The following is a 14,851-nucleotide window of genomic DNA, read 5'->3' on the forward strand; positions in this document are numbered from 1 at the left end:
AAATCAAATCCCATAACCACTGGGTGGGTGACTCACAAACTAGAGCACAATTATACCACAGAAGTCCACCCACTGGAGTGAAGGTTCTGAGCCCCATGTCAGGCTTCCCAACCTGTGGGTCTGGCAACGGGAGGAGGAATTCCCAGAGAATCAGACTTTGAAGACTAGCGGGATTTGATTGCAGGACTTCAACAGGACTGGGAGAAACAGTCTCCACACTTGGAGGGCACACACAAAGTAGCGTGCACATCAGGACCCGGGGGGAAGGAGCAGTGACCCATAAGAGACCGAACCAGACCTACCTGCTAGTGTTGGAGGGTATCTTGCAGAGGCAGGAGGTGGCTGTGGCTCACTACGGGGACAAGGAAGCTGGCAGCAGAAGTTCTGGGTAGTACTCCTTGGCATGAGACCTCCTGGAGTCTGCTATTAGCCCCACCAAATAGCCTGTAGCCTCCAGTGCTGGGTTGCCTCAGGCCAAACAACCAACAGGGAGGAAACTAAGCCCCACCATCAGCAGACAGATGAATTAAAGTTCTACTGACCTCTGCCCACCAGAGCAACAGCCAGCTCTACCCACCACCAGTCCCTCCCATTAGGAAACTTACACAAGCCTCTTAGATAGCCTCATCCACCAGAGGGCAGACAGCAGAAGCAAGAAGAACTGCAATCCTGCAGCCTGTGGAACGAAAACCACATTCACAGAAAGACAGACAAAATGAAAAGGCAGAGGACTATGTACCAGATGAAGGAACAAGATAAAACGCCAGAAAAACAACTAAAGGAAGTGGAGATAGGCAACCTTCCAGAAAAGAATTCAGAATAATGATAATGAAGATGATCCAGGACCTCGGAAAAATAATGGAGGCAAAGATCGAGAAGATGCAAGAAATGTTTAACAAAGACCTGGAAGAATTAAAGAACAAACACCTAGAAGAATTAAAGAACAGAGATGAACAATACAATAACTGAAATGAAAAATACACTAGAAGGAATCAATAGCAGAATAACTGAGGCGGAAAAACGGATAAGTGACCTGGAAGACAGAATGGTGGAATTCACTGCCACAGAACAGAATAAAGAAAAAAGAATGAAAAGAAATTAGGACAGCTTAAGAGACCTCTGGGGCAACATTAAATGCACCAAGATTTGCATTATAGGGGTCCCAGAAGGAGAAGAGAGAGAGAAAGGACTCGATAAAATATTTGAAGAGATTATAGTTGAAAACTTCCCTAACATGGGAAAGGAAATAGCCACGCAAGTCCAGGAAGCACAGAGAGTCCCAGGCAGGATAAACCCAAGGAGAAGCATGCTGAGACACATAGTAATCAAACTAACAAAAATTAAAGACAAAGAAAAATTATTAAAAGCAACAAGGGATAAACAACAAATAACATACAGGGGGAACTCCCATAAGGTTAACAGCTGATTTCTCAGCAGAAACTCTACAAGCCAGAAGGGAGTGGCATGACATATTTAAAGTGATGAAAGGGAAGAAACTACAACCAAGATTACTCTACCTAGTAAAGATCTCATTCAGATTCGACAGAGAAATCCAAAGCTTTACAGAGAAGCAAAAGCTAAGAGAATTCAGCACCAACAAACCAGCTCTACAACAAATGCTAAAGGAACTTCTCTAAGTGGGAAACACAAGAGGAGAAAAGGACCTACAAAAACAAACCCAAAACAATTAAGAAAATGGTAATAGGAACATACATATTGATAATTACCTTAAATGTGAATGGATTAAATGCTCTAACCAAAAGACACAGGCTCGCTGAATGGATTGAAAAAACAAGGCCCATAGATATGCTGTCTACAGGAGATCCACTTCAGACCTAGGGATACATACAGGCTGAAAGTGAGGGGATGGAAAAAGATATTCCATGCAAATGGAAATCAAAAGAAAGCTGGAGTAGCAATATTCATATCAGATAAAATAGAATTTAAAATAAAGAATGTTACAGGAGACAAGGAAGGACACTACATAATGATCAAGGGATCAATCCAAGAAGAAGATATAACTATGGTAAATATGTATGCACCCAACATAGGAGCACCTCAATACATAAGGCTAAATGCTAACAGCTATAAAAGAGGAAATCAACAGTAACACAATAATAGTGGGGGACTTTAACACCTCAGTTACACCAATGGACAGATCATCCAGAAAGAAAATTAATAAGGAAACACAAGCTTTAAAAGACACAATAGCCCAGATAGATTTAATTGATATTTATAGAACATTCCACCCCAAAACAGCAGATTACACTTTCTTCTCAAGTGCACATGGAACATTCTCCAGGATAGATCACATCTTGGGTCACAAATCAAGCCTCAGTAAATTTAGGAAAATTGAAATCATATCCAGTATCTTTTCTGACCACAACGCTATGAGATTAGAAATCAATACAGGGAAAAAACTGTAAAAAACACAAACACATGGAGGCTAAACAATATACTACTTAATAACCAAGAGATCACTGAAGAAATCGAAGAGGAAATCAAAAATTATCTAGAGACAAATGACAATGAAAACACAATGATCCAAAACCTACGGGATGCAGCAAAAGCAGTTCTAACAGGGAAGTTTATAGCAATAAAATCCTAGCTCAAGAAACAAGAAAAATCTCAAATAAACAGTCTAACCTTACACCTAAAGGAACTAGAGAAAGAAGAACAAACAAAACCCCAAACTTAGTAGAAGGAAAGAAATCATAAAGATCAGAGCAGAAATAAATGAAATAGAAACAAAGAAAACAACAGCAAAGATCAATGAAACTAAAAGCTGTTTTTTTGAAGAGATAAACAAAATTGATAAACCTTAGCCAGACTCATCAAGAAAAAGAGGGAGAGGACTCAAATCAATAAAATTAGAAATGAAAAAGGAGAAGTTACAACAGACACCACAGAAATACAAAGCATCCTAAGAGACTACCACAAGTAACTCTATGCCAACAAAATGGACAACCTGGAAGAAATGGACAAATTCTTAGAAATGTATAACCTTCCAAGACTGAACCAGGAAGAAACAGAAAATATGGACAGACCAATCACAAGTAAGGAAATTGAAACTGTGATTAAAAATCTTCCAACAAACAAAAGTCCAGGACCAGATGGCTTCACAGGTGAATTCTATCAAACATTTAGAGAAGAGCTAGCACCAATTCTTCTCAAACTCTTCAAAAAAACTGCAGAGGGTGGAACACTCCCAAACTCATTCTACGAGGCCACCATCACCCTGATACCAAAACCAGACAAAGATGTCACAAAAAAAGAAAATTACAGACCAATATCACTGATGAACATTGATGCAAAAATCCTCAACAAAATACTAGCAAACAGAATCCAGCAGCACATTAAAAGGACGATACACTATGATCAAGTGGGGTTTATCCCAGGAATGCAAGGATTCTTCAATATATGCAAATCAATCAATGTGATACACCATATTAACAAACTGAAGGAGAAAAACCATATGATCATCTCAATGGATACAGAAAAAGCTTTTGACAAAATTCAACACCCATTTGTGATAAAAACCCTCCAGAAAGTAGGCATAGAGAGAACTTACCTCAACATAATAAAGACCATATATGACAAACCCACAGCCAACATCGTTCTCAATGGTGGAAAACTGAAACCATTTCCTCTAAGATCAGGAACAAGACAAGGTGGTCCACTCTCACCATTATTATTCAACATAGTTTTGGAAGTTTTAGCCGCAGCAATCAGAGAATAAAAAGAAATAAAAGGAATCCAAATCGGAAAAGAAGAAGTAAAGCTGACACTGTTTGCAGTTGACATGATACTATACAGAGAGAATCCTAAAGATGTTACCAGAAAACTACTGGAGCTAATCATTGAATTTGGTAGAGTAGCAGGATACAAAAGTAATGCACAGAAATCTCTTGCATTCCTATACACTAATGATGAGAAATCTGAAAGAGAAATTAAGGAAACACTCCCATTTACCATTGCAACAAAAAGAATAAAATACCTAGGAATAAACCTACCTAAGGAGACAAAAGACCTGTATGCAGAAAACTATAAGACACTGATGAAAGAAATCAAAGATGACACAAACAGATGGAGAGATATACCGTGTTCTTAGACTGGAAGAATCAATATTGTGAAAATAACTATACTACCCAAAGCAATCCACAGATTCAATGCAATCCCTATCAAATTACCAAAGGCATTTTTTACAGAACTAGAACAAAAAATCTTAAAATTTGTATGGAGACACAAAAGGCCGTGAATAGCCAAAGCAATCTTGAGGGAAAAAATGGAGCTGGAGGAATCAGACTCCCTGACTTCAGACTATACTACAAAGCTACACTAATCAAGACAATATGGTACTGGCACAAAAACAGAAATAGAGATCAATGGAACAGGATAGAAAGCCCAGACATAAACCTATGCAGCTATGGTCAACTAATCTATGACAAAGGATGCAAGGATATACAATGGAGAAAAGACAGTCTCCTCAATAAGTGGTGCTGGGAAAACTAGACAGCTACATGTAAAAGAATGAAATTAGAACACTCCCTAACACCATACACAAAAATAAACTCAAAATGGATTAAAGACCTAAATGTAAGACCAGACACTATGAAAGTCTTAGAGGAAAACAGAGGAAGAACACACTTTGACATAAATCACAGCAAGATCTTTTTGACCCACCTCCTAAAGTAATGGAAATAAAAAAATAAATAAACAAATGGGACCTAATGAATCTTAAAAGCTTTGCATAGTGAAGGAAACTATAAACAAGACAAAAAGACAACCCTCAGAATGGGAGAAAATATTTGCAAATGAATCCACAGACAAAGGATTGATCTCCAAAATAATATAAACAGCTCACACAGCTCAATATTTAAAAAACAAACAACCCAATAAAAAAATGGGCAGAAGACCTAAATAGACATTTCTCCAAAGAAGACATACAGATGGCCAAGAGGCACATGAAATGCTGCTCAACATCACTAATTATTAGATGCAAATCAAAATGCAAATCAAAACTACAATGAGGGGACTTCCCTGGTGGCGCAGTGGTTAAGAGTCTGCCTGCCAATGCAGGGGACACAGGTTTGAGCCCTGGTCCGGGAAGATCCCACATGCAGCAGAGCAACTAAGTCTGCGTGCCACAACTACTGAGCCTGCGCTCTAGAGCCCGCAAGCCACAACTACGGAGCCCGTGTGCCACAACTACTGAAGCCTGCACGCCTAGAGCCCATGCTCTGCAACAAGAGAAGCCACCGCAATGAGAAGCCCATGCACCGCAACAAAGAGTAGCCCCTGCTCACCGCAACTAGAAAAAGCCCACATGCAGCAACGAAGACACCATGCAGCCAAATATAAATAAATAAATAAAACTTTAAAAAAAATACTACAATGAGGTATCACCTCACACTGGTTAGAATGGGCAACATCAGAAAATCTACAAACAACAAATGCTGGAGAGGGTGTGGAGAAAAGGGAACCCTCTTGCACTGTTGGTGGGAATGTAAATTGATACAGCCACTATGGAGAACAGTATGGAGGTTCCTTAAAAAACTAAAAATAGAACTACCATACGACCCAGCAATCCCACTACTGGGCACTACTGAGGAAACCATAATTTGAAAAGAGTCATGTACCACAATGTTCACTGCAGCACTATTTACAATAGCCAGGACATGGAAACAACCTAAGTGTCCATCAACAGATGAATGGATAAAGAAGATGTGGTACGTATATACCATGGAATTACTCAGCCATAAAAAGGACTGAAATTGGGTCATTTGTAGAGACGTGGATGGACCTAGAGTCTGTCATACAGAGTGAAGTAAGTCAGAAAAAGAAAAACAAATATTGTATATTAACGCATATATGTGGAACCTAGAAAAATGGTACAGATGAACCAGTTTGCAGGGCACAAATAGAGACACAGATGTAGAGAACAAACGTATGGACACCAAGGGGGGGAAAGCAGTGGGGGGTGGGGGGGATGAACTGGGAGATTGGGATTGACATGTATACACTAATATGTATAAAATAGATAACTAATAAGAACCTGCTCTATTAAAAAAAATTTAATTTAATTAAAAAAAAAAGAAAGGAAAAAACATATCAAGGAAAGGATACATGAAGAATCCAGTTTGAAGGAAAATATGCCCCAAGAAACAAAAAAGTTTCCCGCAAGTGCTTCATGCTTTGGAATAAATGAATGAGAGCCAAAGTCTATAAACTGAGCATTGAGTACACATTGATGGGGTTCAGGACACACTACCCCAAAATATGGCATCTTGGTGTACTGTATATTTTAAGAAGAAATTTGAGAAAATGACGGAAGCAAGAAGGTCACTCTGACCTTCCTCTGCCCTTCTCCCTTGAAAGAGTCATTAAAACCCTCAAGTGAGACGAACATCCTTGTCTCCAAAGACAAAGTGACACCTGGAAGAATCTGAACAAGAAGGCCTTGTTAGATTTACCCAAGTTTACTATAATTACCTCTTACTCCTTGACCTATCATATTCCTCCACGACTGTGTACTCTTGCTCAAACCTAGCATAAAAAGACTCAGGTCTAACTGTCAAAAAAACCCCAAACAAACCATAATTCAAAAAGACACATGCACCCCAATGTTTATTGCAGCACTATTTACAATAGCCAGGTCATGGAAGCAACCTAAATGCCCATAGACAGACGAATGGATAAAGATGATGTGGTACATATACACAATGGAATATTACTCAGGCATAAAAAGGAACAAAATTGGGTCATTTGTAGAGATGTGGAGGGACCTAGAGACTGTCATACAGAGTGAAGTAAGTCAGAAAGAGAAAAACAAATATTGTACATTAACGCATATATGTGGAATCTAGAAAAATGGTACAGATAAACCAGTTTGCAAGGCAGAAATAGAGATGCAGATGTAGAGGACAAATGTATGGACACCAAGGGGGAAAGCAGGGTGGGGCGGGTGGTGGTGGGATGAACTGGGAGATTGGGATTGACATATATACACTAATATGTATAAAATAGATAACTAATAAGAATCTGCTGTATAAAAAAAATATAAAATAAAATAAAATTTTTTTAAATGGGCAGAAGATTTGAATAGATATTTTTGCAAAGAAGACATACAAATGGCCAACAGACACATGAAAAGATGCCCAAAGGGCACAGGACCAGCTGGTATTTTTATATATTTTTTACAACTGAAGCTTGGGTTTTGGAAAACCTGGGAGGCTTTGGGGAAAAAGCTCAGGTTACAGGGATCAGGCCCAAGGATGGAATTCATGACTCTTGGACTCTGGCACCTGAATAAGGACAAACCTGAAAGACAGACACTTGCTGATCTGACCAAGGGGCCTGAGTATGGAACAGAATGAAGAAAGTACCCAGTCAAAATGCACAACTAGGCAGGATCCATAACAGAACTCCTGGCTCCAGGCTACTTATCTGGAATTCCAGCTGTTGCCAACCTGGGCTTCCCTGTCCTCAGGTTCACCGCTAGAGATGCATCACCAACTTACTTTAGATCCATGCTGTTGAGGGACAATGAAACAATTGCTGCTTACCCCTTGGTCACCACACATGCCAATCAGAATCCACAGTGTGCACCTGCCATTGGGTCACTTCCTCCAGCACCTGCCCAGCTGGGGGCTTTGGGGAAGAAAACAGGTAATCCTGGTCTCCAGCCCTCCTGCTTATCCTGCTGTAAGTAATCATTCATCCACTCTGACTCCTGACCCACCCGGCCATCTGAGGCCCCACCTCATCCCTCTCCTAGACTATTGCAGCAGCCTCCAGTTTGCCCTCCCTACCCCCAACTCCTACCACACAAATCCACTGCACAGAAAGCTACCCCATCAGTTTTCTTTAGGCGCAGTCAGGATCAGGTGCTCAAGCTGGTCTGAACCTCTTCAATGTCATCCTCACTGCTTAGAGAATAAAGTCTAAATCCCTCAACGGGACATCAAGCTCTTACACAATCCAGGCACAACTTTCCCTTCTCATTTCATTTCCCATTCTAGTCTCACATGGATCCCCTACCCTGTGCTTGAGCCATATTTAAATTCTTGTTCTCCTATAATGCTCTGCATGTTCCAACCTTCCTATCTTTTCAGTCTATTCTTTCCCCTCTGAAGCCCTCTTTTGTCTCTGCACTCATTGAAATCCTAGCCATTCTTTACAACTCATTCTTTTTTTTTTTTAACATCTCTATTGGAGTATGATTGCTTTACAATGGTGTGTTAGTTTCTGTTTTATAACAAAGTGAATCACTATACATATACATATATCCCCATATCTCCTCCCTCTTGCGTCTGCCTCCCACCCTCCCTATCCCACCCCTCTAGGTGGTCACAAAGCACCGAGCTGATATCCTTGTGCTATGTGGCTGCTTCCCACTAGCTATCCATTTTATACTTGTTAGTATATATAAGTCCATGCCACTCTCTCACTTTGCCCCAGCTTACCCTTCCCCCTCCCCATGTCCTCAAGTCCATTCTGTGTCTTCACTCCTGTCCTGTCCCTACGTTCCTCATAACCACATTTTTTTTTTAAGATTCCACCTCCTCCATGAAGCCTTCCTAGTTGAAAGTAACTTCTCATTTCTCTCTGCCTCTAAGTACTTGTCATCATCTAAGTAGCCATCCTTGTCGCTCTCTGCCTGTGTTTCAGTTTAACCCTTATTTGAATGTAAACACTTTGAGGGCAGTGCCGTGCATTAAATTGCTAGCATGGTGTGTATATTCAATAAATATTTGCTGAAGCTGAACTGATCTAGAAGATGAAATTAGACAGGGAGTTCTGGGGCAGTTAATAGAAGGAAGAAAGAATAGAGATCCTGGCCCTGTGTCCTCACAAAGCCAGCACGCCCTCAAGGATGAGGCTGGGGAGGAAGTTGCAGTGTTCCTAGGCGTGGCCACATCCCAAGGGCTCACTACTGTCTCCAGCCACATAAATCCTGCCGCAGTGTTCAGAGACAGAGCCTTGACCTGGTGAGAAGCAGACACAACAACTGTCCGAACCCAGGTCACCTGGGTGTTAAGATGCTGAGACGTTAATGCCAGCAGCATGCAGCCCAGACTCAAGCACCCACGTTCGTGCGTCCTTCTCAGGGCAGAGCCTTCCTGAATATGACTCTCTTGGAGGAGGGGCAGGGAGAGTCAGCCATGACATTGCGCTGCTGTGAACAGCATCAAGATGGCTTGAGGTGTGCAGAAGTGATAGAGGTCATGAAAGGGCTTCTGTTTCGCTCTGCACACACCCTGACGTCTTTGGCTTTCAGCTTGCCCACTTCCTCTGGTCTGGCATAAAGAAGGTTGTCAGATCTGGGCACGGCTTGCACTCCTGCCCTCCCATAGGGACCCAGGTTTCCTACAGAACAGGGGGAGTGGTGAGCTGTCATCCCCTGCACTTCTCAGGGAACGAATTCCCGGAGCTGTGGGAATTTGCCGTGAGGCAGGAAGCTTCTTCCTAGTGACTTGGGTTGGAGGTAGGAGGAAAAGGAGGTGAACAGAGGATCTGGCCTTGGCCCTAGCCCTAGGGTTCCAGCATGCACAGCAGGCTCGGGGATAGCCTGTGTGACCACTGGGAGTCCACCACCCCACCACCACTGCCACCGCTGCTCAGGGAAAAGGGAAAAATAAAAACGTCTGTAAGATGAGCTCCTACACACAAACCTGGAGGCTTATGGGGCCCCAGAAACCTGCCACTACCAGTGAGTGACTGATACAATAGGTATCTCAGTAGAACGCAGTTCACTTAGAAGGTTGAATGGTTACCATTGAATTCCACTAAAATCCCATCAATTACCAGGGTTTTATAAGAGCTCCTGACAAATAATGATAACTTACTGTTATGGGTTGAAGTCCTAACCCCCAGTACCTCATAATGTGACCATATTAGAAATAGGATCGTTGCAGATGTAATTAGTTAAGATGAGGTCACTAGGGTGGGCCAGATTCAATGACTGCTGTCTTATAATGAGGGAAATTTGGATAGATACACACACACACACACACACACACACACACACACACACACACACACACACAAGGAGAGCACCATGTGAAGAGACACAGAAGATGGCCACCTACAACCAAGGAGAGAGGCCTGGAATAGATTCTTGCCGAACAGCACTCAGTAGGAACCAACACCGCAGACATCTTGATTCAGACAGACTTCTAGCCTCCAGGTCTGTGAGACAACATATTTCTGTTGTTTAATCCACTCAGTTCATGGTACTTTGTTATGACATCCCTAACAAATGAACACTCTTACCATTGAAAAATTCTCACTATAAATCATGCTCACTTATTTCAGTTAGCCCCACAACAACCCAATGAGTCAGGTATTTTATTTATCCTCATTTTTCCAAACGAGGGCTCTGAGGCTATGAAAGGTTAAGAAATTTGCCCAAAGTATTAAGTTGTGGAGCCAAGATTTGAACTCTGCTGCCTGACTGAAATCCGTGTTCTTTTCTGCACCACCCACCACTGCCTCAGAAAGAAGGGAAGCCCTGATGAATAATGCTGTCGTGGGAACCAGGCCCACGTGAGCTCTGCCTGGTAGTCGTGCTCCGCATGTGGACACACTCAATTCATTGTTGTCAACACAATGGGCTTCCTGACATGCCACCGGGGTAGACAACACCTGGCAGTTCCCAGATGGCCACACAGGAGCCAGGGTGGATGACAGGCCAGCAAGGGCCAACAGGTGAGGCCCAGCTGACAGGATTTGGCAAGAGGGTGAGGTCAGTATTCATGGACCTGACAGGTTCAGTCATGGTTCTACAGGGTGGGTGGCACTGGGCACTAAGAGAAGCCAATGAGAATTCTGTGAAGGCAGGAAACAGACGGGCAGTTATTAGGAATTGAGCCTGAAAAGGAATAAGGACAGGACAGGGGCAGAAATGCAGGATCTGGGACCCATGGAGACCAAAGAGGCTGAAATTCAAGGCCAGAAGGTGGGGAGGGACCACAGGAGCCCCTCAAGGAAGATGCTGCCCAAGGTCAGAAGTAACTGGTCTCTGAGGCTGATGCCTGTGGGTTTGACTTTGGTGGGAACAAGGTAGCGCTGAGAAGAGGCTTCTTGTCTAACTACTGGAGAAATAACTTATCTTGTGCAAATGAAGCAAATGGGGGAAATCCCGTGTAAGGCAGTTGCCCCAACTGCAGGCTTAGAGCCATCCTGGCTTTCATTTGGGGTTTCTCTGCCCTACTCTGCCTGGTTCAAGTCCAAGGGTCATGAAAGGCCTTTAACAGCTCTGGACAGAACGCGCCTTCCTCATTTCTCTCCTGATTCTGAGCCCTGACTTCCTACCAGATAGGGTCCTAACACTCCCAGCAGATGTGCCCCAGCCACTTCCCAAGTGTTTCCTAGCCACTATCAGCAAGCCACCATCGCTTCCCTGAGTGTCTGGGGTCTCAGATATGAGCTTATGGGCTTCGCCAGTTGGGACCAAGGCCAGCCTTCAGGAAGTTGGTGGCAGGGGACTTGTTTCCCTTCTGAGCTCTACTTACCCATCTTCATACCATTGCAGGACTTCCTCACCCTACATTCTGTGGGACATGGATAAGCATTTTAAATGTCATTATTTGTATATTCTAATCTAATGTACATTTTGAAAAGGCAAAATTTTATAAGTAGCAGCATAATTCTTACAGCGCTTTGGGATAAGTTTAACAAACGATGTCACAAGAACCGTAGAGAAATTCTGCTTTTTGACCCAGTAATAGCACCCTTGCAATGTCATTCTAAGGAAACATTCAAGAGATGAGGAATATACTCATTCATGAATTTAGTAAGCTTGCTAAAGATGTGAGGGCTGTGTGGAGGGATCACTATGCAGGGCACTCTATTCCATCTTGCCAGCAACTTCTGACTTCCTGCATTCCCCTCACCCCTTTTCATTTGTCCACCCAGATGACCTCTGAGGCTCCAAATCCTGCCCCCCCCATTATAAAGAGCAACTCAGCTCTCTATAACACCTTCCCCAACACTCCCCCACCCAAACCCCCCAAATGCTCCATTCAACACTCTCACTCCCCACTCCAGAGAAGGCAGTGAAAAGTGGTTATGCTTAGCATAGTTTTCCTCTTCCTTTCACATATACTATGGAAATTAGAAAACTAATTGAAAAGAGAGAGGGTTAGCTCTGTATGTGCTGACATGAACAAAAGATGCTGATGATTTATCATCAAATGAAACAAACAGACAAGTTACAGGGCCATATATACAGTGTGATACCTATGTATCCATGAGGTCTGGCAGGCTCTGTGTCAATCTGTTAGCTGTAGTTTCTTTCCTGTGGGGAGGAAATGGAATTGAGGTTATAATGGAGAATATTCGATTTTTTTACTCCATATGAATATATTATTTGAACTTTGTTTATTTTACAATGAAAATGTATTGATTGTGCAAGTAAGAAAGAAAAGAAGATGTAGGATTTCAGCATGGGGAAAGCAGGCCAAGGATTGCCAAGGCCCTGCCCTCTTGGAGAAGCAAATTTTTACCCTCAACTAGTTTGCTCATTTTTCCCCAACTGCCTCAGGAAGCCGAGAGAGAGTGGGCTCTCCTGTTGGAGGCATTGCTCAGAAAGCCAGGCTTAATGTTCTTCCATTACTGCTGGCTAACAACCCTTCTCCCTCAGCCTTTCCAGACCACTCACCCGCACGCAGCGCACCAGGGTTGTATGGGGCCCGGAAGACCCCTCCTTGATAGGTTCTCCTTCCTCTAGTGAGACCCATGCCAAAAAACCTGGGGTTCACCAGGACCACAAGCTCCTCTTCAACAAGGAGAGGTGAGGGAATTCTGAGTTGTTATTGATATCCCCTTTCACCTTTCTCGGCAGGATTAATCAGGCTTGGCCAAAACCAACCAGTAACCCTGAATGAAAACAGAGAAGACAGAGAGCTTCAGTTTTATCTTGTCCACTGTGCCTCAACTCATAGGAAACAAAGGTAAGTCAACAAGCTGTGGTTTGTAACCACTTTAATGGATCAGGGGAAGTAAGAGCCTTGAATGTCCTCCCAGGTCAGATGGAAGTTTCCCTCCTGGGAGAAGAAAATTCCTGCCAAGTTAGTGCTGGTTGTTGGCAGGCCACCTCAGGTCCTTGCCTTGTGGTGCTCTCCATAGGGTTGCTTGAGTGTCCTCACAACATGGCAGCTGGATTCCCCAAGAGCTGGTGATCCAGGGGTGATCAGGCCACATCTTTTATGACCTAGACTCAGAAGTCACACATCATTTCTGCCACATTCTATTCATTAGAAGCAAATTAGTAAGCCTAGCCCAGACTTAAGAGGAGGGGAATGAGGCTCCACTTTTTGAAGCGAGAAGAAAGAATTTGTGGGCATATTCTAAAACCACCACAGTCATTACCTATCAGCCCTTGTATAGCTTCAAGAGACACAAAAATGAGTCACACAAAATCCCTGCCGTCAACCGCAAATCAATCAATGTGATACACCACATTAACAAATTGAAGAATAAAAACCATATGATCATTGCAATAGATTCAGAAAAGCTTTTGACAAAATGCAATATCCAGTTATGATAAAAACTCTCCACAAAGTGGGTGTAGACAGAACATACCTCAACATAACTAAGGTCACATATAAGCCCACAGTTAACATCACATTCAATGGTGAAATGCTGAAAGCATTTCCACTAAGATCAGGAACCAGAAAAGGATGCCCAGTCTCACCACTTTTATTCAACAAAGTATTGGAAGTCCTAGCCACAGCAATCACACAAGAAAAAGAGATTTAAAAATCCAAATTGGAAAGGAAGAAGTAAAAGTGTCATTGTTTGCAGATGACATGATACTATACATAGAAAATCCTAAAGATGACACCATAAAACTACTAGAGCTCATCAATGAATTCAGTAAGCTGGAGGATACAAAATTAATGTACAGAAATCTGCCACATTTACATACATTAACAATGAACTATCAGAAGGAGAAATTAAGGAAACAATTCCATTTACAATTGCATTAAAAAGAATTAAATACCTAGGAATAGATCTAACTAAGGAGGTAAAAGACCTGTACTCAGAAAACTACAAGACACTGATGAAAGAAATTGAAGACTAACAAAAACAGAAAGATATACTGTGTTCATGGATTGACAGAATTAATAGTGTTAAAATGACCATACTACCCTAGGCAATCTACAGATTCAATGCAATACCTATCAAAATACCAATGGCATTTTTCACAGAACTAGAATAAATAACTTTAAAATTTCTATGAAAACACAAAAGACCAAGAGTAGCAAAAACAATCTTGAGAAAGAAGAACAGAGCTGGAGATATCCCTCCAGCTCAACACCGCTAATCATCAGGGAAATGCAAATCAAAACCACAATGAGATATCACCTCACACCTGTCAGAATGGCCATCAGCAATAAGACCACAAATAATAAATGTTGGCCAGGACATGGTGAAAAGGGACCCCTTGTACACTGTTGGTGGGGATGTAAATTGGTACAGCCACTGTGCAAAACAGTATGGAGGTATGGAAGTTCCTCAAAAAACTAAAAATAGAACTACCATATCATCCAGCAATTCTACTCCTGGGTATATCTCTGAAGAAAACAAAAACACTAAAAGATGCATCCCCCCCAATGTTCATAGCAGCATTATCTTCAGCAGCCAAGATATGGAAGCAAACTAAGTGCCCATCAACAGATGACTGGATAGAGAAGATGTGGTATAAATATACATACAATGGGGGGCTTCCCTGGTGGCGCAGTGGTTGAGAGTCTGCCTGCCGGTGCAGGGGACACAGGTTCGAGCCCTGGTCTGGGAGGATCCCGCATGCCGCGGAGCAACTGGGCCCGTGAGCCACAATTGC

At 42.4% G+C, this 14,851-nt stretch overlaps 1 protein-coding gene across 1 annotated transcript in view; it reads right to left on the reverse strand.

Annotated features, from left to right (window-relative positions):
• The window catches only part of IRAG1 (inositol 1,4,5-triphosphate receptor associated 1), a 148,563-nt gene extending 136,302 nt beyond the window's left edge, over positions 1-12,261 (reverse strand). Inside the window, exon 1 of the mRNA XM_082478112.1 lies at positions 12,244-12,261. The gene's annotated coding sequence lies outside the window, so the exon portion shown is untranslated. The remainder of the gene's footprint in view (positions 1-12,243) is intronic.
• Between the last annotated feature and the right edge of the window lie 2,590 nt (positions 12,262-14,851).

This window comes from Balaenoptera physalus (assembly GCF_965194825.1).
Source record: "Balaenoptera physalus genome assembly, chromosome: 10".
Lineage (NCBI taxonomy): Eukaryota > Metazoa > Chordata > Mammalia > Artiodactyla > Balaenopteridae > Balaenoptera > Balaenoptera physalus.